Source organism: Hemitrygon akajei, chromosome 1 (assembly GCF_048418815.1).
Source record: "Hemitrygon akajei chromosome 1, sHemAka1.3, whole genome shotgun sequence".
Lineage (NCBI taxonomy): Eukaryota > Metazoa > Chordata > Chondrichthyes > Myliobatiformes > Dasyatidae > Hemitrygon > Hemitrygon akajei.
The window spans coordinates 209,516,365-209,544,013 of NC_133124.1; the positions used below are offsets into that span (position 1 = coordinate 209,516,365).

Sequence of the window (27,649 nt, forward strand, 5' to 3'; positions counted from 1 at the left end):
TACCCTCAAAGCCTTCCCCATGAGTGGGTAAAGCCACAGGGCAGCAGAGATTTGAGTTTTCCTTCCCCTAGGTGAGTTGCTGACCTCGGCTGAAGAGCTAGAAGCGACTGGTTTACGGTGCCAATAACTCGCCTTTGTCGCTTCTCCTGCCAGTAGAAAGAGTTCTTCCAGGCTTAGTTGCTTACCCACACGCGATGGTCAGTAGCTGGACTTGATTGTCAGAGGCTATTTGGGTCGCACGCCATTGGGAGCATTTAATAGGTAATGGGAGCTAATCCATATTACCAATCCAGCTATAAAAACCTTAAGGAACCTGGAGAAACCCTTATATTGTTCCACTGTTACTTGTGAGCAACTGTAGTCTCAACCTGAAAGCAACAAAGTTCAAACAATTTAATGTACTGGTCTGTTGGGTGGTTCATTTTGGGAGGAATGTTGGCCAAGAGAATTCTCTGTTCTAAGCTTTTCTTGGAGGAGTTCAATGGGATCTTTTATCCGTAGAATTCAATTGCGTCATCAGCTCTGCACAGGCTCTGCCCAGAGTGGGAGTTTAGCACAGAATTTGTAATTTGTATAAGATTTGTGGTTCCAAGACCAGCTGCAGTGATGAATTGGCTTTGTGGCTTGTGGACTCGCCTTCATGAACTTTAGTTCTGAACGTTATAAGTTTACTATTTTTATTGTTTGCACGATTTGTTCTTTTTTTTCCACACGTTGGGTGTTTGGAGTTCTTTTTTAATGGTTCTAATAGGTTTCCTTGTTTTGTAAGAAGACTGATTCACGGTTGTACGTAGTATACAAAGCCAGCCAGTGGTATAGTGGCATCAGCACCGGACTTCGGAGTGAATCTGGCCAGCTCCTTGCACGCTTTCTATTGAGCATCGAGCTACCAACTTGGCCTTGTAAAAAACAGACAAAATGCCAAAGAAACGGCAAGGTTGCTGCCCGGTGTGCCACAAGGCGCGGAGAGGAGTAACAAAATGTAGTATACACCCTTTGATAATAGATGTACTTCGAACTTTGAAGAGTCTCTGAGGTACAGAGGTGCTGTCTCAAGGCTCCCGCAGTCCAGGCCGCTGGTGCTGTCTCTGTGGTATCTGTGGAACATGTTGTAATGTCTGTAACTTCAGAATGTTAAACTAATTGAAATGAGGTCTGGGAACCCAGGAATGCAGGTTTAACTTTGTCTTTACTTTAGGCGAGGCGTGCACATGTCACATGGTAGCATGATGACATATGTCATTAACGTAATTATACATATAACCCATAATTAATTATTTAAAAGAGCAAGAATACTTATTCAGACTATATATATACATACTCAAGATTACTGAGATGTTATTGGAATATCAAATACACACCATATATTCTCTGTGTTGTTGTGCGGGTTTCTGCCACGTGTTCTCGTTTCCTCCCACTTCTCAAAAGGGTGCAGGTTGCAGTGAATTGTAAACGGCTGTAAGTTGTTATTATAAATTGCAGGCCATGCGAGTGAATGTCAGAATCGGGGGGGGGGGGGGGGGATGTTGCTACGTATGGAAGTGAGTAAACGTTGTGGGCAATTAAATGGTAGAAAGAGATTGCTTTATGAGTCAGCATAGACACAAAGGGCTGAATGGCCTACTTCTATCCCATAAGAATACGTGGGTGCAACCAAATATTCCGAACTGACACTCAACCGTGGTGGGGTTGTCCACAGTCACAATCTGTTTAATGTTTCTTGGTGGACAACACTTCAATGCACTATCATGTAATACTGATATGTACAAGCACACGTGGATTTCAAAGTTCAGAGTAAATTTTCTTATCAAAGTACAGACAGTATATGTCACCATATACAACCCTGAGATTCATTTTCCTGAGGGCATTCTCAGCAAATCTATAGAATAGCAGCTATATCAGGATCAATGAAAGATCAACCAGAGTACAGAAGACAAAACTGTGCAAATGCAAATATAAATAAATAGCAATAAGTAACAAGAACATGAGATAACGAGATAAAGTGTCTTAAACTGAGATCATTGGTTGTGGGGACATCTCAATGATGGGGCTCTGAATGTAGTTATCCCCTTTTGTTCAAGAGCCTGATGGGTGAGGGGTAGTAACTGTTCTTGAACCTGGTGGTGCGAGTCCTGAGGCTCTTGTACCTGATGGCAGCAGTGAGAAAAGAGCATGATCTGGGTGGTGGGGATCTCTGATGATGGATGCTGCTTTCCTCTGACAGTGTTTCATGTAGATGTGCTCAATAGTTGGGAGGGCTTTACCCATGAGGTACTGGGTTGAATCTACTTCCTTTTGTAGGATTTTCCATTTGTGTATTCTGTACTGCTGAGTAAATACTTGTACTTACATAGCACATTCTCATGCTCTTTTTAAATTTTTCCTTTCTTCTTTTGAAAATTAGTCATTGCTTCCTTGTGGCAGATGTGAGAGATGATCTGCATTCAGCAGTGTGGTAGATATTTATCTGAGACTCTGATATGACAACTTTGTTGTTAGTCATAGGATCATAGAGAGGTACAGCACAGAAACAAGCCCCTTGGCTCATGCCAAACTGTTATTCTGCCTAGTTGCATTGACATACACCTGGACTATACTGTTCCCATCCACACCCTTAACCAAAATTCTCTGAAATGTTACAATCGTACCTGCATCCACAACTTCTGTCGGAAGCTTGTTCCACGCTCTAATTAAAGAAGTTCCCGCACAATATTTTCACCTTTCACCCTTAAACTATGAACTCTAGTTCTCGTTCTTCATTGAAATACTGCACTGAAATCTTTCATTAGTCGTGAAAAAGCTGAAAAGGCTTATTGCCTCATCTGACAAATTGTATCTTCAACAATGCGGTGCTCCCTGGAAGTGTCCGCTGGGTCTTGTGCTCAAGTCTTCAGAGTGGGAATTGACATTTATCCTTCTGGCTCAGAGAAGAAGGAGCTGCCAGTTACACAGGAGCTTACAGTCTTCTGTAGAAGCGTGTTAATTAAAGATCAAGAATCAACTATATTCACCATATACATTTACATAGTTTAGGAATTTGCTGTGGTGCGTTGGTGTGGCAGGTAACCAAACCAACAACATTCAACAATTATTAAGAATTATATAAGAATAAAGTTAGAGGCTAACTTACAGATATGGAATAAAATGTGCATAAATACATAAATACCAGCATGTATTTACAATGTAAACAGCATTATAATAAGGTTTTGAAGTGATTACTGTGCATTGTCGTGACTGAGGTGATAGATAGAGGGGGTTGGGGAGGCTAACTAAAATGATTGATCAGATGAACTTCCTGGGGTAAGAAACTTTTAAGATGGTGTGAAGTCTTTATTTTAATAGCCCTCTGGTGTTTTCATTAGAGAAAAGGCAGTTTGCCGGGTGTGTAGTGCCTGTAATGAATTTTCCTGCCTGCTGCTTTATGCTGGACATATACAAATCCAGCGGTGGTAGTGGGCCGCAGCTTGTGACCTTTCCTGCTGACCTGATGTTTTGCTGTACTTTCCGTACGTTGTGCAAGGATGCAGCGCCAGCCAGGCGGTAACGGTTAATGTGAGGATGCTCTCTGGGATGGCAGTGTAGAATCACACCAGTATGTTCTGGAGAAGATACTGAGAAATACATCCTCTGTGGAGCCTTTTTATTAATGAAGGAGTTGTAGTTCTCCCACATGAGGTACTGCAGGGGAAAATATTAATTCATTGAGATACAGTGCAGAATCGGCCCTTCTGGCCTTTTGAGCCAAGCAATCCCCCGATTTAATCCGAACCTAATCTCTGGACAATTTACAATGATCAATTAACTGATTGTTTAATCCAGTTGGAAGAAACTGGGTCACCCAGAGGAAACTCACGTTGTCACGAGGAGAACATCAAAACTCCTCACTGGCAGAGGCAGGAATTGAACCCGGGTCTCCTATACTGTAAAGCGTCGTGCTAACCACTACACTACCGTGCCGCCCCATAACGATGGCCGGGAACCTGAATGCTGAAACGGTGCTGACTGTAGAGTTGCTGGTGGCGAGAGAGAAGACACGTTTCTCCTGAAGTCCATATGCAGCTCCAAGTTGTAGATCTGTGGATCTTTAATACGTTGCCATAGGGTTCAGTGCTAGATTGCGTCCTGCAGGACAGAATCAGGCCCTTTGGCCCATCTAATTCATGCCATCAGGTACCTGTTTACTCTCTCTACTACTCACCTACACACAAGGGGCAATTTACAATGGCCAATTTGCCTGACAATGTGGGTGTATTTCGGAAGTGGGTGGAAACTGGATCTCCAGGACGGTACCCGTGTAGACAGACCCAGAGATCAGGATTAATCCCAGATCACTGACAGTGTGAGGCAGCTGTTGTATTCATCTGCTGCCCCAACTATTTTAACTATGTTTATATGGGACTGGGTTTTTTTCTATCCCTGTGTAGTCCCTATATAAAATCAACTTCTGAATTTCAGACATACCCTCAGTGGCCAATTTATTAGGTACACCTGTACGTCTGCTTATTAATTCAGGTATCTAATCAGCCAATCGTGTGTCAGCTACTCAATCCATAAAAAGCATGTAGACATGGTCAAGAGGTTCAGTTGTTTGTTTAGCCCAAACAACAGCATGGGGAAGAAATGTGATCTAAGTGATTTTGACCATGGAAGCTTGTTGGTGCCAGATGGGGTGGTTTGAGTATCTCAGAAACTGCTGATCTCCTGGTATTTTCACGCACAAGAGTTTCTAGAGCTGACAGAGAATTAAGTGAGGAACAGAAAATATCCAAGTGAGCAGCAGTTCTGTGGACAAAAATGCTTGTTAATAAGAGAGGTCAGGGGAGAGTGGTTCAAGCTGACAGGAGGGTGACAGTAACTCAAATAACCACACGCTACAGCAGTGGTGTGCAGAAGAGCATCTCTGAACCTTAAAGTGGATGAGCAACAGCAGCACAAGAGCATGGACATACACTGAGTGGCCACTTTGTTAGGTACAGGAAGTACCACCTGTGCCTAATAAAGTGGCCACTGACTGCACGCGCTTTTCAGAATGAGAATCAGAATTAGGTTTAATATCACTGGCGTATGTGGCGAAATTTGTCAGCTTTGTGGCAGCAATACAATGCAATACATGGAAATATAGAAAAAATAAATGAATTACAGTAAGTATATACATGTACATTAAATATTTAAATGTAAAAATAGTAGTGCAAAAGCAGAAATAATGAAAAAGGGAGGTAGTGTTCATGGGTTCAAAGTCTACTTAGAAATCAGATGGCAGAGGGGAGGAAGCTGTTCCTGAACTGTTCACTGTGTGCCTTCAGGCTTCTGTACTTCTTTCCTGATGGTAACAATGAGAAGAGGGCATGTCCTGGGTAATGTCACATTGAAAAGTCAAAAGTCTCTCACCATTGCATACGAGTATCAGTCTAGGACAGGGATTCGCAACCTCGGGTCCTTGGACCCCTTGGTTAACGGTAGGGGTCCATGGCATAAAAATTGTTGGGAACTCCAGGTCTAGGTTCTCTGCTGGACTTTGTGCCATCTATAAAACCTTTACTTGCACTTGTAAAGTGTAATCCTATGAATTCCAATTCACAATGACTTGCGGATTGCTTTCCCTACAGTTGAACGTGTTTCATCCAAGAATGCTTCACTTGCACTTTGTGTACTGCAGTCAATTGACTCAACAGGACATTCCCAGTTTGGGAAAGGTTTCCAAATTTTGCATGGTCTTTATGGCTTCTGTTCTTAGTTAGGAAGATATTGCAATGTCTCAAAGAAAGGGGGTACATTTAGAAACAAGGATTAGCTTGGCTGTAGTGCGCACAAAATGCTGGAGGAATTCAGCAGGTCGGGCAGCATCTAGGGTGAGGAATAAACAGTCGACGTTTTGGGCCAAAGCCCTTCCTTCTGCATTTTGCGTGTATTGCCCTGGATTTCCAGCATCCGCAGAATCTCTCATGTTTACAATTAGCTTGGCTGTAAAAAGCTGCAGAGATTCCCAGAGGAGAGGATCGAGGGAGGAATGGAAAAGAAATTTAAGTGGGAGGCCTCATAATGAGACTTGACCTCAGCTTAGTGAGGATGGTAGGTGGCGGGTGGGGGGGTGGGGGGGAAGATTGGCAGCTTCAATGTGATATAGAAAAACTCAATAAAATGGACTCTGTGGGAAAACAAAGCAGAACTTGAGTGGTTCGAGAGAGAGAGGTAAAAAAAAAACAGCTGAAGGCTAGATGTGAGTGAGGGATTGATAATTAGATGAAAGTATTTTTCAGTATCCAGCCTCATAGGACAAAGGGGGTAGACGATGACCTTTCCAATTGTGGGAGCATCATTCTTAAGCCCAAGAAGGATTTGCAATCTTATATAGAAAGTACGGCTTGCTGTACTTCATCTGTCATACAAGTAATTAGTGGGAGTGTTTACCTGAAGGAATGGGCTCCGCTTTTCTGCAATAAAATTATATTGTTCTAGACAAGATAATTTCTCTCATCCGATGAAGAATTCTCTCTGGACTTTCTTTTGAGAACACTTCATTTGCAATTACAAACTCATACAGTCTTTAAGGTATAAATCGACACCTCAAATCTCAACCCAGGAGCTTTGGAATTATTTTCAATAATTGTGTCAGAATTTAATTTGAATATAAAACCATTGAGATGTCAGTTGAGACATCCATACTGGGACATTCGACTATAGCGAGCTACTTGCTACCAGAAAGAGAATACAACTTAACTCTCAAAAGGCCTAAATTAATATTTCTGCATCGCTGAATATTAGGAAGCAGGAAAAGAGTGGCACAAAAGACCAGAAGAAGATTTTTAATTAACTTGCTGATGACAACAACAGTATTTTAGGAGCTAGGGATGGGTTAATCTCAGGGGTGTTCTGTATGTTCAGAGCCACTTAAAATACCAGCCTCTGTAAAATTGATCTGTTTAACAAACAGCATTTATATAGCACCTTTCACCGCCTCTTAGACGTGGCTAACAAAGCATATTTTAGTGCAGTCACACTGTTGCATTGTAGGTGCAGCGCCAGACAGTGCACAGTAAGATTCCACTGAGTGCAACGTCTGTTCTTCAGTGATGTCGAGGAATAGATCGTGGCTGGGAAGCCTTTTACGATAGTTATGCACGATCTTTTGTGACTGCCTGAATGGGCAAGCGGAGCCCTTGTGTAATGTCACATCCAAAAGACAAAGTTCCCTCACCGTTGCATAGGTCAGGGTTACCCATCCAGGGATCCACGGACCCGTCGGTTAATGGTAGGTGTCCACGGCAAGGTGGGAACCTCTGTTATATTTTGTAACTTCAAAACATATAAACTAATTCAAAGGAAGACACTGGAGTCCATGAATATGGGTCTAATTCGAGTTTACTTTAAGCAAGGTGCACACGTAGCACATGGTAGCATGATGACATATACAATTAATGTAAATTTCCATATAACTCATAATTAATTATTTAAATGAACAAGAATTCTTAAACTATATATCTATGTACACACACACATACAATGTTGGTGCGTGGCCAGGTGGTTAAGGCGTTCTTTTAGTGATCTGAAGGTCGCTAGTTCGAGCCTTGGCTGAGGCTGCGTGTGTGTCCTTGAGAAAGGCACTTAACCACACATTGCTCTGCGATGACACCGGTGCCAAGCTGGATGGGTTCTAATGCCCTTCCCTTGGACAACATCGGTAGCGTGAAGAGGGGAGACTTGCAGCTTGGGCAACTGCAGGTCTTCCACAAAGAAAAACCTTGCCCAGGCTTGTGCCCTGGAAACTTCATGGAAAATCCATGGTCTATCAAGACTAACGGATATATAGTGTGTGTGTGTGGTAATTTTTTGTTAACTGTAAGACCCTTAGAGATAGGAGCAGAATTAGGTCATTCAGCTCATTGCCTGCTCTGCTGTTCAATTGTGGATGATGCTTCTCAAGCCCATTCTCCTACCTTCTGCCCATATTGCTGAACCCTCCTACCAATGAAGAACCTAATGACTTGGACTCCACAGCGCTCTGTGGCAACAAGTTTCACAGATCCTCCAGCATCTGGCTGAAGAAATTCCTCTAGTCTAATTTCTAATGGGGCGTCATTTTAATCTGAGGCCGTGCCCTCAGCTTCTGGACTCTCCTCCTAATGGAAACATGTCCACTCTCAATATCAGCTCGGATAGGTTGTTAGGCAGTGAAGTAATCTGGAATAGTATCAAGGTTAGCTTGCAGACTGTAGGATGAAATATGGTTGGGTAAGTTTCCCTGGAGTCTCATCTCAGCAGAGTCGATACGCGATTTCTCTCTCTCACAGCCCACAAAAGACACCTTAGCTTTCTGCAATATCTTCTGGCAGGAACCACTGCGATGAGTTGTTGGATTTGCAAAGGCACACTTACATCAGCAGTGGTGCAAACAAATGGCTCTGTCAGTGAGGCTGGGGGATTTCGCCCTCTTCCATCATGAATAATCAAGTACATCTGCTCAGCGGCTCACATGGTCCTCTCCCATCAATTTTAAAGACTTCCCTTTAATAGAGATTTGGGTTGAATTTTGTCCTTGATCCACTCTGTGAGCATTCCCGTTGTTAGGCCGGATTATTTACACTTGTGTCTGAGTTTAGGAACGTGCAAAATGAGCAGTATTATTTTTGCCACTCACTCCCCTGTTGAGATGTTGTTCTGAAGGTGCCTCCCATTCAAGCCTGACTGAGCAGGCTAAATCACCTGCAGATGCAGGAAACTTTGAGCAACACGCACAAAATGCTGGAGGAGCTCAGCAGGTCAGGCAGCATCTATGGAAGGGAATAAACAGTCAAAGTTTCAGGCCGAGACCCTTTATCAGGACTGAAAATCTCTGGAAATCTGATGAAAGTCAGTGAGGGCTAAACAAATCTAGCGGGTGCTTGGCGTCTCGTGGTCACGCAGAGGTTAGCAGACTTTGAGAGAGTGCGAAAGAGGGGAGAAAAGAGGAAGGAGTTTAGCACGTTGAGCAAACGGACATCAAGGAAGCCACCAGGTTCAGGAGTGCTAGGTCACAGAGTTACAGAAAAGTACAGCATAGAAACAAGCCCTTTGTCCCAAACCATTTAAACTGCCTACTCCCATCAATCTAGACCGGGCCCATAGCCCTCCATATCCCTACTATCCATGTACCTGCCAAACTTCTCTTAAGTGTTGAAATTGAGCTTGCATGCACCTCATGCATCTCAGAAAATAGGTTCATCGGTCAACGCTTGTTCATGGGTCATAACTGACTGGCCTAGAGCCTTCAACTGCTCTGTGGGTTTTTGATAGCGGAGCAGGTGTCAGGACTTTGGAAGTTCTTGATGCCTCTCCTCACAAATAGTATACTACCTGGCATTCAGTCCACTGGTGTACAGGACTGTATGGTGTTAGGAGCTAGTGGTAGGTATTTCTTTTGTACTTCAGATTCGGGCTAGATTATTGTCAAATTCACCGGGGTGCAATGAAATTACTTGCCTGCGTGAAGCTTACAGAGTAAACAAGGCATTAATAAATAGAATATTAAGTGCATCAACAAACGCAGAGCGGCATAATGATGCAAAGTTGTAGTGTACTCTGAGGCAGTGTGCAATGCAATGCTATAGAACAACTAAGGTAATAATTAAGGGTCTGGTGAGAGAAAGCGACAGCAGCACCAGGAAGGGGATATGAAAGAGGTGAGGATGTGAAAGAGGTGATTGTTCAGGAGTCCGAAAGCAGCGGTAAAGAAACTGCTGTTGAGTCTAGTTGTCCAGGCATCCATCCTCCTGAATCTTCCCCCAGAAGGCACGTGAGAGGGAAGAGTATGGCCAGGGTGTTAGGAGCACTTCCCAGCACTGTTAGCGTTCCTGATGCAACTTACAGTGAAGAAGGACCGAATGAGAGTAAGTGGCAGTCCATGATGGACTGGGCAGTGTTTATTATTCTCAGCATGGTTCCTCAGTCTAGAGGATATGTCCATATTGTACATATTCCATGGCAAAGTCCTACTTCATGAGGGCCCTTCTCCCATGGTCCACTGTCTTCTCCCATCAGATTCTTTTTTCTTCACCTCCTCCACCTATCACCTTCCAGCTTCTTACTTCAAGCCGATATATAGGTTAATTTATCACATGGGTGTAATTGGATGGTGCAGGCTCATTGGGCTGTATCTCTAAACAAATAAATAAATACATACATAAGACATCTACTTGAAGACAGTCATAGCTTTTTACAACCGGAAACAGGCCCTTCTGCCCAACCTATCCATGTTGAATTGCCAATGAAGTTGTAGAAGGCAACAGAACAAGTACGGATAAATGGGATTGATAGCGGATGGTGCAGACATGGGTTAACAGGCTGGCTTTGGCCCTGTTTGTCCCGATGACACGAATATATCGGGTGTAGTTCTACCAGGGCTCTTTAGCCTGGTAAAGAGAGCAAAAGAATTAATTAAAAATTAGGTTGTAGGAGGACTAATGACAGAAAGTAAGATGTTCCATGGTGTTGAGATCCTGGGGGGAGTTGCTCAACATTGCAATGAGTCCTGTTAATAGGCAGGGAGGGAGATGGGGGTATAACAAAGCTGGAGGAAAAAGAGAGTTATCATCATCATCATTATGTGCTGTGTTGTATGACGTGGGCGATGATGGTCTTCCATCTGCCTTTATTGCCTTTGGGAAGACTCTCCTCACGCTGTTGTTCTGACACTTTTCTCAATACATGACCGCGATTGTTCTTGGCAAAGTTTTCTACAGAACTGGTGTGCCATTGCCTTCTTCTGGGCAGTGTCTTTACAAGACGGGTGATCCCGGTTATTATCAACGCTCTTTGCAGATTGCCTGCCTGGTGCCAGTAGTCGCATAACTTGTGACTTGTGACATGCACCGGCTGCTCAAGCGACCATCCACCACCTGCCCCCAGGGCTGATCGGTGGGGGGGGGGGGGGGCTAAGCAGGTGCTACACCTTGCCCTCGGGTGATCTGCAGGCTAGCGGAGGGAAAGAAAAGAGAGTCAGCTCTAGGAAATGGGGCCAATAAGGTATAAAAGTTTGAAGCAAACACAGAGCGAAGGGAAGAAGCAGTAAAGCATTGGAGACAACAGCCCCTGAAACTGGATTGAAAGTGGCACACATCATATTTTAAGATTGAGATTTCCCTGCAACTATAGAATTCTTAAATGTGTCGAGGGAGTCTGCTCACCTCCTGAGATTTAATCCCTTTACCTGTGTAGGTACAAAACCTCTCCCCCTCTCCTACCTTCACCCATCTGGGTAAAGGCATCAGTGGTCCCTTGTGTATCGGGGCAGGCCTGCACTGATATAAATAAGCGCAAGCAGAAATTGTAGGCAACAGAAAATGAGGAAGGGAGGGAGAGATGATAATAATAGAACATAGAATGGTACAGCACGGTACAGGCCCCTCGGCCCACAATGTTGTGCCGACCCTTAAACCCTGCCTCCCATGTAACCCCTCACCTTAAATTCCTCCATATACCTGTCTAGTAGTCTCTTAAATTTCACTAGTGTATCTGCCTCCACCACTCACTCAGGCAGTGCATTCCATGCATCAATCACTCTCTGAGTAAAAAACCTTCCTCTAATATTCCCTTGAACTTCCCACCCCTTACCTTAAAGCCATGTCTTGTTGTACTGAGCAGTGGTGCCCTGGGGAAGAGGTGCTGGCTGTCCACTCTATCTATTCCTCTTAATAACTTGTATACCTCTATCATGTCTCCTCTCATCCTTCTCCTCTCCAAAGAGTAAAGCCCAAGCTCCCTTAATCTCTGATCATAATGCATACACTCTAAACCAGGCAGCATCCTGGTAAATCTCCTCTGTACCCTTTCCAATGCTTCCACATCCTTCCTATAGTAAGGCGACCAGAACTGGCCACAGTACTCCAAGTGTGGCCTAACCAGAGTTTTATAGAGCTGCATCATTACCCCGTGACTCTTAAACTCTATAATAATGGACTTAACATGAACAAGCAAGGAGGCAGACTGTCTAGCTCTCAGGGATTTGCACTCAATATACCCCCAAGCAGCTTCCGCTTGGAAAACCAAACTAATATTGCTCAAGTACTGTGTTTCATTGGCTGTAATCTACCATCTCTGCAAAACTTGTGTGTGTCCAGGACAAAGAAGAGGGTAGGGAAAATCATTTCAGACATGACCCTCCCTGCAAACTGCCTTTTCCAAAGGCTCCCTTCTGAAAAGCGCTATAGGGCCATTAAAGCGAAAACGTCACGTCAACTTAAAAGTTCTTTCCCCAGGTAGTTAAACTGAACAACGATTCTACTTATTCCACTCTTCAGCAATTAAAAAAATAACTCTCAAGAGAAAGGGAGATTTAATTGAAGAATTAAGCACAGAGGTACTATACTGCCTTGATTGATCCTGCCTTGTTCTTAAATCTCTCAAATTTATAGAGGAAAATGGCAGCAGGAGCTTTGGCACACCAAAATCCATATGCACTAAACACATATAAATCCCATTTTTAATGCTCTTGAAGCCCAATCTCACTCCTGAAACCCAAGCTCATCCTGCCCGTCCCAAACAGAGTCACAAGGGACAGCAGATGCTGGAATCTGGAGCAACACTCAGCAGGTCAGGCAGTGTCTGTGGAGGGAAATGGTTCAGATGATGGGCCTCGACCTACAACATTTCTGTCCAGAGATGCTGCCTGACCCGTTGAGATTTTTCCATTCCTATGTCTGTTGCTGCCAGGCCCCTCACCCCCAAAAATTGTTATTAGCAAAATCAGCCAATGTTCCTTCTCCTGATGTCCATTTTGTGTGGTGATGGGAATTGGCCTTGTTGTATTAGGCTCCATTACTGGATAGACCCCTCAGAACCAACTGTCTCCCATAGCAAGAAGGCCTCTCAGGTAAGCTACTGAGGACAACTTGCTTCTCAGAGCAAAGGAAAGGGAACTGAACAAAAGTTAAAACAATGGCCAAAATAAAGATGGCAACAGAACTGTACACAAGGCCATGTCGTGGAAAATGTTTTTAAATACAGAGCTAGAAGGAAATATTTGTTCTTTATAATGTCTTCATCTGGAAGTAGACTCCAATTCTGACTTTCCGACCAACTAGAACTCAAGACCTCTTGATTTTTTGATGCATTTGTCCAAAGTTGTAAAATGCACCAAGATTTTTTTTCTTCTGCTTAGCCTCCCCAATAAACCAGGCAAGGAGCTTTTCTGTTCACAAGTCTTGGGGAATCCAAGCCACTGCCTGTCAGCTGGAGAGCAGGAAGATTGCAGAGCTGTGTTCGTGTCTGAGGTTGTCTTGAGGGGGTTGCAGGACTGCGCTACAAAATGTGGTTGCTATGGTGACTGGAAAAAAAAATGAAACCACTTGGAGTTCACCTGGGACCAGCAGCTTCACATCTGCTATTTTAAGAGCTAGGCTTCTGGAATCTACCTTAACCCTTTCAGGTGATTGTGTCCTTCCTCTGTCCTGGACCCATTCCCCGACAGACTGCCTGACCCCTCCAACTCTCCCAGCCCTCAACAAGCCTGGAGTACCTCAGGTAAATGCCCCACACTGCCATCATAGGGTGGGTGTTGGGGGGTGGTGGACCACCGACGAAAGCAGGGCATTATTCCAAAGAATGAAGAGTGGGTTTAAGACCATAAGGCTAGAAGCAGAATTCGACCATTCAGCCCGTGTCTGCTCTGTCATTCCATCATGGCTGGTTTATTATCCCTTTCAACCCGATTCTCCTTCCTTCTCCCTGTAACCCACTGGGTTTAAGATCATAAGACATTCCTATAGACAAGGTGTTTATCATCCCTGTGGGGCTAACTTCCTAGTTGAGGAGGTTGCCAGGTAAGCGGTCAGAAGCAGGAGCTCTCTATTCTCAGCTTATCCATTCACCAGTTACTATTCTATAAATTTGATGAATCTTCCCTCAGGAAGATGAATATTGGGGCTGTATAAGGTGACATATACCTACTTTAATAATGAAACCTGAGCTACAACTTCAGAGACCTTGGCTCCACCTTCTGGTTCCACCCTCTGCAAAGACCATGTTGGGCTAGAGATCCAGAGTTGGGTGATGGGGGTTTTGATCAGCCAGATAGCTAATCCCTACTGCCAAATCTAGATATGCTGAAGATTGAATTAGTTTGGATCAGGGCTTGAGGCTTTGATTAGTGGGTGGGGAGGGACTGGTTGGGAAGAGGATCAGAGCTCTGGCCTTTGGTTGTGGTTTTGATAGTCAGGCATTGTGGAAGGCAACTAGAACCTGGGCCTAAGGTTGGTATGGAACTGGGAGCCTATGCCTGGCGTTTTTGGGGAGGGCAAAGGCATTGTGTCAATGATTGGCCAAAAACGATGGATGGGAGCCATGGACTGGATGTAGCCTGGAGTTATAAATGGTAGGAATTCCATCTGGAACATCAATAGGTACAGGGCCAAGTGATCAAGAGACTAGACGAGCCTGGAGATTAGATGGAGAGGGTGATAGGGTGATGGTGGGATGATAGGGTTTGGGCTGCAGAGATGGAGAATGAGAGAATGAAGGATGGAAACAGAGAAGGTGGTACAGTGGGCCTGAGTGGAGGTGGTGGGGGGGGGGGGGGTGGGGTGTTTGAAGACTGTGTTGGAATAGGATGCAGAATTAATGATTAGATTTTAATTTGTCACAGGTGTAGGAGCCAGGTATCTATTTTCTGTCTGTATTGTATTTTGTATTGCGCCATTATTACGGGTAACCTGTGTAACACGGGTAAGCGTGTTCGAAGCGAATCAGTATAGTTACAGTTCGTATTCATGTTTGTCCAAGTTCAGTTTAGCCTTGTCAGAGCCAGAGAAGAAGTCGGAATTATTTTTTTTTTGTGAACCACTAACACTACCGCTAGACCGTTATATCGCTAACGCAAATGCTCAGACCGTTTTATCGCTGGTTTTAGTTTTGCTAGTTTTTTTAATCACCACACGATTGTTCGTCTTTGCTGGTTTCGTAATAAAGGATGAAATGTACTTTTCTCGACTTTGGAAATTCATTATTATGGGAAGTGTGTCAATCAGGGTCAACACCCCCCCCCCCCCCCCCATGCTTAGTCTGTGCGGTTTTGGGTTGTTTTCGTGTAACTGCTACAACATGTATAGTGAAATATGTTGTTTGTTTCAACGAGGATGTGCTGGAAGCAGCACGCAAGTGTTGCCATGCTTCCGGTGCCAACACAGCGTGTTCATAACTTACCTACCCCAATCCATACGTCTTTGAGATAAGGGGGGAGTCTGGAGTGAAACCCATGTGGTCACGGAGAGAACGTATGAACTCCTGACAGCCCGGTGGGAATTGAACCCTAATCCATACGTCTTTGAGATAAGTGGGGAGTCTGGAGTGAAACCAATGTGGTCATGGAGAGAACATATGAACTCCTGACAGCCTGGTGGGAATTGAACCCTAATCCATGTGTCTTTGAGATAAGGGGGGAGTCTGGAGTGAAACCCATGTGGTCACGGAGAGAACGTATGAACTCCTGACAGCCCGGTGGGAATTGAACCCTGATTGGTGATCTCTGATGCTGTAAAGTGGTACACCAACTGCTGTGCTACCATGGAGCCCAAGGTGGTGATGGGAGGCCAGGAGTGAACTGAAGGGAAGCTAAAGTTGTCCCATTCCAGCTCAGTGTCAAGAAGTCCTGGTTATCCTGGGTACCCAGTGACAGACACTCCCAGAATAATTTAGAAGGATGAGGGGAGATTGCATTGAAACTTTTCGAATGTTGAAAGGCCTAGATGGAGTAGATGTGGAAAGGATGTTTCCCATGATGGGGGAAGGCTAGGACAAGAAGGCACAGCCTCAGGATAGAGAGGTGTCCCTTCAAAACAGAGATGCCGAGAAATTTCTTTAGCCAGAGGGTGGTGAATTTGTGGAATTTATTACCACAGGCAGCCGTGGAGGCCAGGTCATTGGCTATATTTAAGGGAGAGTTTGATGGGTTCCTGATTGGACATGGTATCAAAGGTTATGGGGAGAAGGCCGGGGAGTGGGGCTGAGGACGAGAAATAAAGGAACAGCCATGATGGAATGGCGGAGCAGACTCGATGGGTCAATGGCCTAATTCTGCTCCTATGCCTTATGGTCTAATAACTCAGCCAATTTCTCCCATGTGTGTCAGAAGGATCATTGCACAGGTTCTGACCCCTTCAGTTGCACCTCTCACATGGAGCAGTGGAGGATCACATCTGGGACTTCAATTCTGACCTCCGGTGTTGTCTATGCATAATATTCTCCATCTCCCCATGACTGTGTGAGCTTCCTCTGGGTGCTCCAGTTTCCTCCCTCAAGACATGCAGTTGGGTAGGTTAATTGGTCATTATAAATCTCTCTTCAAGTCAAGTCAAGTCACTTTTATTGTCATTTCGACCATAACTGCTGGTACAGTACATAGTAAAAATGAGACAATGTTTTTCAGGACCATGGTGTTACATGACACAGTACAAAAAACTAGACTGAACTACGTAATAAAAAAACAACACAGAGGAAGCTACACTAGACTACAGACTTACCCAGGACTGCATAAAGTGCACAAAAACAGTGCAGGCATTTACAATAAATAATAAACAGGACAGTAGGGCAAAGTGTCAGTCCAGGCTCTGGGTATTGAGGAGTCTGATGGCTTGGGGAAGAAACTGTTACGTAGTCTGGTCGTGAGAGCCCGAATACTTCGGTGCCTTTTCCCAGACGGCAGGAGGGAGAAGAGTTTGTATGAGGGGTGTGTGGGGTCCTTCATAATGCTGTTTGCTTTGCAGATGCAGCGTGTAGTGTAAATGTCCGTAATGGCGGGAAGAGAGACACCGATGATCTTCTCTTAGTGTGCTAGTGAGTGGTAGAGAGTTGAGGAAAATGACGGGAGAATAGAAAATGGGTTAGTGTAGGATTAGGGTAGTTAGGTGCTTTATGGTCAGTACAGACTCTGGGATTGAGTCAGGGGGATTTGGAGTCTGTGCTTTAGGTCAGGAAGTGGGAAGCAAGTGGGAGGACCGGGGTGAACAGAAGTGAGATTTATTTAGAGTTGTACCAAATACAGCTTGGTGTCAGAAAGTCTTGGCTATCTTGGGTACCCAACAACAGAAGCTTCCACAATAACTCAGCCTAGTTCTCCCATGAGGGCAAGGGACCCGTTTCTGTGCTGTGAAGATAGGTGGAAGGGCAGGTGGTTTTGAGGAAGTAGAGAGGCTACAGAAGGACTTTCACAGATTAGGAGAATGGGCAAAGACACGGCAGATGGAATATAATGTTGGGAAGTGTATGGTCTTGCACTTTGCTAAAAGAAATAAAAGCACAGAATATTTACTAAATGGAGAGAAAATTCAAAACTCTGAGCTACAAAGGAACTTAGGGGTCCCTGTGCAGGACTCCCTAAAGGTTAATCTGCAGATTGAATTGGTGCTCAGAAAGGCAAATTCAATGTTAGCATTCGTTTTGAGAGGACTAGATGTTGAGTCTATTTACGGCACTAGTGAGGCCTCACTCGGAGTATTGTGAGCAGTTTTGGCTTTCTTATTTAAGAAAAGATGAGCTGCCATTGGAGAGGGTTCAAAGGAGGTTCTCGAAAATGATTTGGGATTGAGAGGCTTATCATAGGAGGAGTTTCTGACGGCCCTGGACCTATACTCACTGGTTTAGAAGAATGAGGGGATCTCATTGAAACTTATTGAATGTTGAAAGGCCTCTGGAAATGTGGAGAAGATGTGTCCTGTACTGGAACAGTCTAAGACCAGAGGACACAGCCTCAGAATAGGGGAATGACAATACAGAATGGAGATGAAGAGGAATTTCTTTAGCCACACAATGGCGAAATGAACGCCAAATGGCCTAATTCTGCTCCTATAACTTATGGTCTTATGGTATCTTTCTAGGACTCTATCACTCTACCTAGTCAAGTGGCCAAGGTAATACAAAACGGGCTTGATGTTATCATGTTTCCACTCCAGATTATTAATCTTTGATTGTATAATAGTGAAGGAAGAAAACACCATCGGCAATTGTCTTATCATTATCTTGTTGCTGTCTGCAAGGGCTCACTGAGTGAAAATGGAGGTGTTTTTGACAATTACAATTGTGGCTTCACAGCTCTCTGGGACATCGTGAGTCAGGAGCACAAAGTAAACACTAATCTTCTGTCCTTTCTCTCTAATCTGAAAACACGCAGTTCTTCACACAACTTTCATCTGGACTTTTTTTTATAAGTTGTAAATGGTGAACCTCAGACACAACCTGCAGGAATCTCCTGTTGGGGTCCACTAGCTGATGTGTATATAGAAAGATGTGACTCCACTGCATCTCCTGTGTTTACTGATGAGTTGGACCTGGGTTTACCGAAAGGGATGGTTTGACTCTGCAACTCAAGTCCAAAAGAAAGGGGTGGTTATGTTTACCATCTTCCAATAGGACTACAGCATTGTTGTGGTTTGGAGGCTTGCGTGCCTCAATGACCTGGAGAGCTTTGTTGTCTGGAGTCAGGGCTTTATGCTCTGGCTCTTGGTAGGGTCATCCATGCCAAACAGGTCAAAGAGTAGAGGCCAGACTAAAAGTGTCCACCGGTTTGGGGGTTCAGCTCAGGGCTAACAACCCTGATTGGTAAGACAGAATTGTGACGGAAACAGCAATGAAGAATCCTTCCACGTCTGAGTGCGATATTATTCCCGAGTCCCCACCCGGGACTTGCGTGACTGACAGCAGTGAAAACCGAGAAGAAGCCACTGGCATGGTGGAGGAAGCCCTGAATATCACCAGAGATGGAGGACCTTCACTGCTGCCCTAAACGCCAGCAGTGTGATGGGCAGTTCAGAAGAACCGAGTGCTCTCAGATTCGGGAGAAAGGAAAGAAGATTAGTGTTTACACTGTAGCATAATTCCTTATGTCATAGAAGGCAATTTTGGCCCATTGGGCCATTGGGTCATTGGCAGCTCTTAGAACATCCCACTCCCCTCTAGTTTCCCCTGTCTCCCAAGCACCGCCCCCCCTCCAAATCTTGCCAGATTTTACCACTCATTTACACACTGAGGTAATTTACAGAGGCCAGTGAATGTTTCAACCCACGCACCTTTGGGATGTGGGAGGAAATGGAATTGTCTGGAAATCTTTCAGGGTTCCAAAACATTTTTCAACCATTGAGCTATTTCTGAAGAGAAGGTATTGTTGCAGAGAAGGTCATAACTGAAGTTAACCAGTGGTGTACCTGCCTCAGGACTGTTAACTGAAATAGTGTACAGGAAGATTTAGAAAGGCAATAAATGGCCGATGCAAGAAATCTGAACTGAAAGCAGGAAATGCTGAAAATATTCAGCAGGTTGGGCAGCTTTTTCGGAGAGTCAAAGTTTATTATCAAGGCACATGTATGTTACTGTAGACCACCTTGAGATTCATTTTCTTGCGGGCATTTACAAGAAAATAAAGAAATACAGTAAAATTTCAGAAAAACAATACACACCAAAGACTAATGAAGAACAAATGTACAGAAATCATTTGAATAATAAATAAAAATGTACATCAATAATATTGAGAACATGAACTATAGAGTCCTTGGAAGTGAGTCTATAGTTTGTGGAGTCATTTCAGCATTGAGGTAAGTGATGTTATCCATGCTGGATCAGGAACCTGATGGTTATAGGGTGATAACTGTTTCTGGACCTGATGGTATGGGACCTAAGACTTTTGTATCTCTTGCTTGATGGTAGAGAGAAATAGCATTAGCAATTCAGGCAGTGAACTTCCATCAGAACGAAGGGAGCATTACTATATAGCAAACCCTTACTATCCCTGCTTTGGGAATGTTTGATGGGACAGTGTAGAGGAAGCTTTGCTCTATGTCCAAACCATATCATATCTCCTGGGACTGTTTGGTGGGACAGTTAGAGGAACCTTTGCTTTACTCCCCAATGCCATTAGGCTTTACAATTCAACTGCCAGGACTTAAGAACTTTTTTTTTTTTAAAGCTATTATTAATGCTTTTTGAGTTAGTGATTTAGATGCATATCATATTATTACTGAGTTAAGTATTGTATGTAATGAGTTTTTGCTACAACAAGTGTATGGGACATTGGAAAAAATGTTGAATTTCCCCATGGGGATGAATAAAGTATCTATCTATCTATCTATCTATCTTTACATGCAAGCTATGTCATATCTGCCTGGGAATGTTTGATGGGACAATGTAGTGGAAGCTTTGCTCTATGTGCAGACCATATCATACCTGCCTGGGACTGTTTGATGGGAGAGGGTAGAGAGAGCTTGACTCTGTATCTAAACTGTTCTGTGCCTGCACTGTGAATGTTTGCTGGGAGACTACAGAGGGAGCTTTATTCTTTAATCAACATGTGCTGCCCCGCTCTGAGAGTGTTTGATGGTGAGACTGATTCTGAACTGTAAAGAACCCCTGTTACAGATATCTACAGGAGGCAAGTAAAATGGCAAGTTTTGTAACTGACAATCGCATCAGAAAGAGATTGCAACAGCAACATGGAAACAGAGTATGTTTTTCTTGTAAGATCAATTTAAGGTTATAATTCAAGCCTGTCCACCAGATATGGATCGAGAGATGCTTGGACTGGTTATTGATTGAATGTTGCCTTCTTCCAGAAGGCACTAAATCGAGCTGTGCTCGGAGAGGTTGAAGTGTGTAGGCTACGGCTCATTTAAACCTCCCGTCGAAACCTGGCACTGACCTCTTCGAGGTTTTCACAATCCATAACAATAGTTCGGCCGGGGAGGTCCAGCCTTACACTTCCGAGTTTGCTGGCAGTACGGCAGGGATTGTGCGCATGTAAAGAGGATTCGGGGCGATATGGGGGGGGGGGTAGGCTCGGTAGCATAGCGGTTAGGATGCCAGTGATCACCGATCAGTGCTCAGGTGCCACCACCGTCTGCGGGATTTTGTACATTCCCCCGGTGACCGAGTGTTCCAGTTTCTCCCCACAGTTCAAAGACTTGTGGTTAGGGTTTAGGTTAGAGCATTCTGGGCATGCTATATTGGCGCCAGAAGTGCGGCAACTCTTGCGGGCTTCCCCCAGCACAGTCTTTGCTGATTTGATTTGAAGAGAACTACACCTTTCATTGCATATTTTGATGTATATGCAACAAAGCAAATCTTCATTGTGGTGTGCGAGGGTGAGGACGTGGCGGACGGGTTACAGAATAATGTGGAAAAATGTGACATTATCCACTTTGGTGTATGTAACAGTAAAAAAATGAATTAAATGGTGAGTGATTTGGTAATGTTGATGTTCAAAGGTACCTGGGTGTGTTTGTACTCCAGTAGGACCATCGTGCAGCTGTACCAAGTATTAAGAGGTATATGAGTATAAAGCACTTCCTGCAATTTTGTAGAACCTTGCTGAGAATGCACCTGGAGTATTGTGGACAACTTTGTTCTCCTGACTAAGGAAGGATGTATTTATGAGAGGTCATTGAGTAATACAGCATGGAAACAGGCCTTTTGGCCCAACTAATTGACGCGGACCTGGATGTATTGGTTTATTATTGTCACATGTTCAAAGTTCAAAGTACATTAAAGCAGGTATAAATGATACAATCTTGAGATTCGTCTACTTACAGGCAGCCTCCAAAACAAGAACACAATTTAAAAAAAAGACCAGCACAGAGAGAGAGAGAGAGAGAGAAAACAACAGATCATGCAAACATTACAGCAAGCAACAGCATTCAGAACAGAATTGAGTCCCTGGACCCGAACCCCTGAGCCTCATCGTCTCAGCCTCAGTTCATCACACAGTGGGGCAAATCACATGTACTGAAATACAGTGGAAACTGTGCCAAGCATACTGGTCATAAGGATCAATTCATTACCCAGTGCACTGAGGTAGAACTAGATCAACAATAACGATGCAGGATAAAGAGTAGCAGCTACCGAGAAAGTGCAATGCAGCCAAATAATAATGTTCAAGGTCATAACGAGGTAGACTGTGAGGTCAAGAGCCATACTGTGGCCAACTGAGCTCATCCCATTTGTCTATACTTTTGTTCCGTATTGGAAAGAACTTCCCCATTAGAACGTAGAGCAATACAGCACAGGACAGGCTCTTCGGCCCTCAGTGCTGTGCTGAGCTAATTAAGCTAATGCCATCTAGTCACTCCTGTGTCAATATGGTCCATATCTCTCCATTCATTATATATTCATGTGCCTATGAGGGCAGTCCTCCAAGAGGACCACAGCCTTGTCGTGGGGCTTGGAGACTTGCGTGCCTCAATGACCGGGAGAGCTACGCTGGCTGGAGTCGGGGCTTTATGCTTTGGCTCTTGGTAGGGTCACCTATGCCAAACAGGTCAAAGGGTAGAGGCCAGACTAAGATCGGTCCACTGGTCCGCCAGGTTCAGGGGTACAGCTCAGGGCTAACAACCTTCACTGGTAAAACAAAACTGTTACAGAAACAGCAATGAAGAATCCTTCTACATCTGACTGCGATGGTATTCCTGAGTCCCCACCCAGGACCTGCATGACTGACAGTAGTGAAAACCGAGAGGAAGCTACTGACACAATGAAGGAAGCCCTGAACACCGCCAGAGATGGAGGACCTTCATTGTCACCCTAAATGCCTGTAGGAATGAGGCCAGTAAAGATTTACCAGATGGGTTTGCTTTAGGAACAGTGATTGAGGAGGCTGGGGCTGTATTCTCTGGACTTTAGAAGAATGATAGGCAATCTTACTATCAACATTTTTATCAGGCTTTATGGGATGGATGCAGGGGAATGCTTACCCAGCTGAGGAGTCTGGGCACATTAGACAGAGTGTCAGAATTGGGTGGAAGGTGAGGAGAAATAGTTTTGCTCAGAGTGTTGGTGAAACTTATGAATTCTGGATGATTGTGGAGACTAAGCCATTGTGGTCATTCAAACCAGAGATGGACAAAAAGGGAATATCAATGGACACGGGGTTAGTAAATGAATATGACAATGACCTAGATGACCATATTGAATGGCAGAGCAGGTTTGAATGGTTGGGCAGCCTTGGGGCAACATGGTAATGTAGCGATTAGCGCAACCACTTTACAGTGCCAGCAGTAGGATTTGCACCGCTGTCTTTAAGGGGTTTGTACGTTTTCCGTGTGTCTGCGTGGGTTTCCTCTAGTTGCTCCGGCTTCCTCCCGTCTTCAAAGAGATCCGGGTTATTAAGTTGTGGGCATGTTATGTTGCTGCTGAAATCATGGCAACACTTGTGGGCTGCCCAGCACAATCCTTGCTGATTTGATTTGACACAATTAACACACCTGACAAGTAAAGCTATAACCTTTCAAAAAAACTTCTTTACTCCTACTTTTTTCCTCATCTCCTCTTCCATCCTTAATTGACCTTAAGATTACAAGTCAGCTATGATGTAGGCAATCATGATTGTTCTTGGCAAACTTTTCTGCAGAAGTAGTTCATTATTGCTTTCTCTGGGCAGCGTCTTTACCAGACGGGTGACCCCAGCCATTATCAATACTCTTCAGATTGTCTGCCTGGTGTCAGTGGTCGCATAACCAGGACTTGTGATATGCACCAGCTGCTCATACAATCATCCCATGGCTTCATGTGACCCTGATCGAGGGGCTAAGCAGATGCTACACACCTTGCCCATGGGTGATCTGCAGGCTTGCAGAGGGAAGGACTACCTTACACCTCCTTTGGTAGAGACAATTCTCCACTCTACCACCCAAAAGGAAATATGGGTCGCAAATAACATGGTTGACGTAAGTGTGGGCAATATTTTAATGATAGGCCTGTTTTACAAATGGGAACCAGACGCAGCTCCTGCTACACAGTCTCATTGAAGACTTGACGTTGAAGTAGATTTGTCACCACATTGTGTAAAATAAATCACAGTAAAAGAGCCGCACATTAATAACCAGATACAGCTGTGTGCAGACCGAAGCAATAGGGTACTTAACCTCAGTATTTTTGCCAGCCCACTCATTATCAACTCGTTTTCAATTCCTGGAGCATATTAGAAACTGAACAGGATATTTTGTATTCAGGAAACATTTAGTGATCTATAAATTCAGTTATTTGTAAAGTAGTTATTGCAGTCTTGAAATGTTGTGGAATATTTTACTCGTTCAGGATGAAGCAGTAAATTGGATTCAGCATTGGCTTAGCAAGTAAAGGCAGGGAATGGTAGTAGAGGGTTGCCTCTCTGTCTGGAGGCCTGTGACTTGTGGTGTGCCACTGGTATTGGGGCTGGTCTGTTGTTGTTTGTCACAGATGATAATGTGGTAAAGCAGATCAGGAAATTTGCAGATGACACCTATTTGGGGGCATAGTGGACAGCGAGGAAGGCTATCAAAGTTTGAATTAAGTTCTTGACCAGCTGGGAAAATGGTAGAGGGAACTTAATGCAGGTAAGTGTGAGATGCGGCACTTTAGCAAGATAAACCAGGAGGGGACATGCACAGTGGTTAGTATGGCACAGAGGTGTGTGGTGGAACAAAGGGATCTGGGAATCTGTAAAAAGTGGCTTTACAGGTAGATAGGGTCATTAAAAGGGGGTTTTGGCACCTTGCCCTTCATAAATCAGAGCACTAAGCACTGGAGTGGCAGCATTTTCTGATTTTATTTTAGATTTCTGGGACGGCTAACGTAGCCGTTTTGTCCCGCTTGGTGGCGCAATAATATCAGCGCCGGACCCCGGAATGAAGGTTCCCGAGTTCGAATCCAAGTCGGGTTGAGTGTCGAGCTAGCAACTCGACCTCGTAAAAACAAGAATAGCTTGCTACGGAAACACCGTCACGACGGTGCCCCGATAACTCCACTGCCGAGTTAAGGGCTATTCTTCTTCTTCTTTAACGTAGCGGTTAGCCAAATGCTATCACAGCGCAAGTGAACCAGGTTCAATTCCTGCCACTGTCTGTGAAGACTTTGTATGTCGTCCTCGTGACTGCGTGGGTTGCCTCTGGGTGCCTTGGTTTCCTCCCACATTCCAAAGACATACGGGTTAACAGGTCACACACTGTAATTAGGTGGTGTAGGCTCACAGGGCCTGTTACCATGCTGTATCCCTAAATTTAAAATAAATAAATGAATTCTAGCATCTCCAGTTTGTCTGCTCTGTCCGCCAGAGAAAGCAGGATCTCCCAGTGGCCACACATTTTAATTCCACGTCCCATTCCCATTCTGATATGTCTATCCATGGGCTTCCTCTACTGTCAAGATGAAGCCACACTCAGGTTGGAGGAACAACACCTTATATATACTGTCTGGGTAGCCTCCAACCTGATGGCATTAACATTGACTTCTCTAACTTTGGTTTTCCCTCCCCTTTTTTTTCTCTCTCTCTGCCCATCACTCTGCCTGTTCTCCATCTCCCTTTGGTGCTCCCCTCTCCCTTTCTTTCTCCCTAGGCCTCCCGTCCCATGATCCTTTCCCTTCTCCAGCTCTGTATCACTTTTGCCAATCACCTTTCCAGCTCTTAGCTTCATCCCACCCCTCCGGTCTTCTCCTATCATTTCGCATTTCCCCCTCCCCCCACTACTTTCAAATCTCTTACTATCTTTCCTTTCGGTTAGTCCTGACGAAGGGTCTCGGCCCGAAACGTCAACAGCGCTTCTCCCTATAGATGCTGCCTGGCCTGCTGCGTTCCACCAGCATTTTGTGTGATCTGCAGTTTTTATTTTGTTTTTCCCCTCATGAGGGAGGAGAGAGAAGGAGGAAGGTTTAGGGAGGCAATTCTAAGCAACTAGAGGCAAGGCTGTGACTGGTGTAGTCACACACAGGGGCGGGTAGAAGGCCTAGATTAGAGAAGCACAGAGTTGCTAATGGATCTCAGAGCTGGAGGAGTTAACAAATTGAAGGGCAGTGTTTGTAGTAATCTATAACAGAGATTAGACAGTAAGAGTAAATGTTTTACTATTGAGGTGCTTCCTAACTAGGTCAGTGAGCTCAGAGATGCTGGGCGAACGGGTGGGAATTAGAACAGAGATTTGGACGACATGAGAGTTATGAGGAACAGATGGTGACAGTGAACTGGAATAACCAAGTCTGGATGTAAGCTATGATGAAGGATCTCGGCCCAAGACTTCGATTGTTTATTTCCCTCCGTAGATACTGCCTGATCTGCTGAGTTCCTCCAGTATTTTGTGTGCGTTAATCAAGGGCTGTTTAACAACAGAGGTAAAAGGGTAGGGGGTGGGCGTCAAAGTCAACTTAATATTAAAAGTATGCATATGTCACATATACTATCTTGAGATTCATTTTCAGGAAAATAAAGAGATACAATAGAATTTATGAAAACTCTTTACACAAATAAAGATTGACAACCAATGTGCTAAAGAAAATTGTTCAAATTTTAAAAATAAAGAGGTAAATAAATGAATGGATGATTCAATGTTTGGATGGAAGAATGGATGGGTGGATGGATGGATGAATAGACGGATGAGTGGACAGATAGACAGTTGGATGGATGGACAGATCGATGAGTGGATAGATAATACTGAGAATATGAGTTGAAGTATTTGGGGTAAGGTAGTGTTGTGATTAGATTATTGGCGAGCACCCCAAACATTGATCTGGAACTGTGAGTTCAAATCCTGTCACAGGAGTCGGGGGTACTTAAACACAAATAACTCTAGAATTTTTTTAAAAAAATAAGAATTCTCAGTAATAGTAGCCATAAAGCTTGGATTATCTGGTTGACTGGTGTCATTTGGAAAAGGTAATCTGCCACCTCAGGCAAGTTGACCCTTCGTGTGACTCGATACCACACCATTGATCCCATCTACACAAAGCACTACCACAAGAAAGCAAAATCCATCGTCCAAACCCCCCTCCACCCAGTCCATGCTCTCTCTCGCTGTAGGCATCAGGAAGGAGATACAGGAGCTTAGGTCCCACACCACCAGGCTTAGGAGCAGTTATTACCCTTCAACCATCAGGCTCCTGAACCAGTGTGGATAACTTCACTCACCCCAGCACTGAACTGATTCCTCAATAATCCTGATTCTGAAATACCTTGGTCTCAGGAACGACACTTTCAGTTTCGAGGAAAGTTGTGGCAGAATACATCCAGGAATTAGAAATGCATGGCGGCCCATAAACCTATTGTAGTCATCGCCCTCCTCCCATCTTAGACCACAGTCTATCCCCTCTACTGCATCCCCGCTTAACTACTAGCAGATCCTTGCCACATCTCTCAGTTTGTGCAACAGAGTGCTGTCTTCCTCCTCTCTTTACTGCACCTTCCTCTCCAGTCCTTTGTTGTGAACTACTGATCTCAGTTGCCAGTGGTCTGCACAAAGGGAGAATACAGTGGAGTAATATAGTGGGGCATAGCAGTTAGCACAATGCTGTGACAACACCAGCAATCCGGGTTCATTTTCGTCACTGTACAGTCTCCCTATAAGCACATGGCTTTCCTCCGGGTGCTCTGGTTTCATCTCACTTTCAAAAGACATATAGGTCACGTGGGAGTAATTGGGCAGTGCGGGCTCATTGCGATGGAAGGGCCTGTAACTGTGCTGTACCTTTAAATAAAAAATAAACAATTAAATTACCTAAGTTGGGTAGAACTGACTTGTACCTACTAGAGTTCGGAATGACTGGAAAGGGTCTTGATTGAAGTATGTAAGACCCTGAGGGATTTTCAGGGTGGACATGGAGAGGATATTTCCTCCTATGGGAGGATGTAGAACCAGGGGTCAAGGGTCAGCATTGAAACACAAGAGGAGATGACCTTTAT

At 44.4% G+C, this 27,649-nt stretch overlaps 1 protein-coding gene across 12 annotated transcripts in view; it reads left to right on the top strand.

Moving 5' to 3' along the window:
* The window catches only part of LOC140734898 (transcription factor COE2), a 318,188-nt gene that overhangs the window by 169,007 nt on the left and 121,532 nt on the right, over positions 1 to 27,649 (top strand). The window lies entirely within an intron of this gene.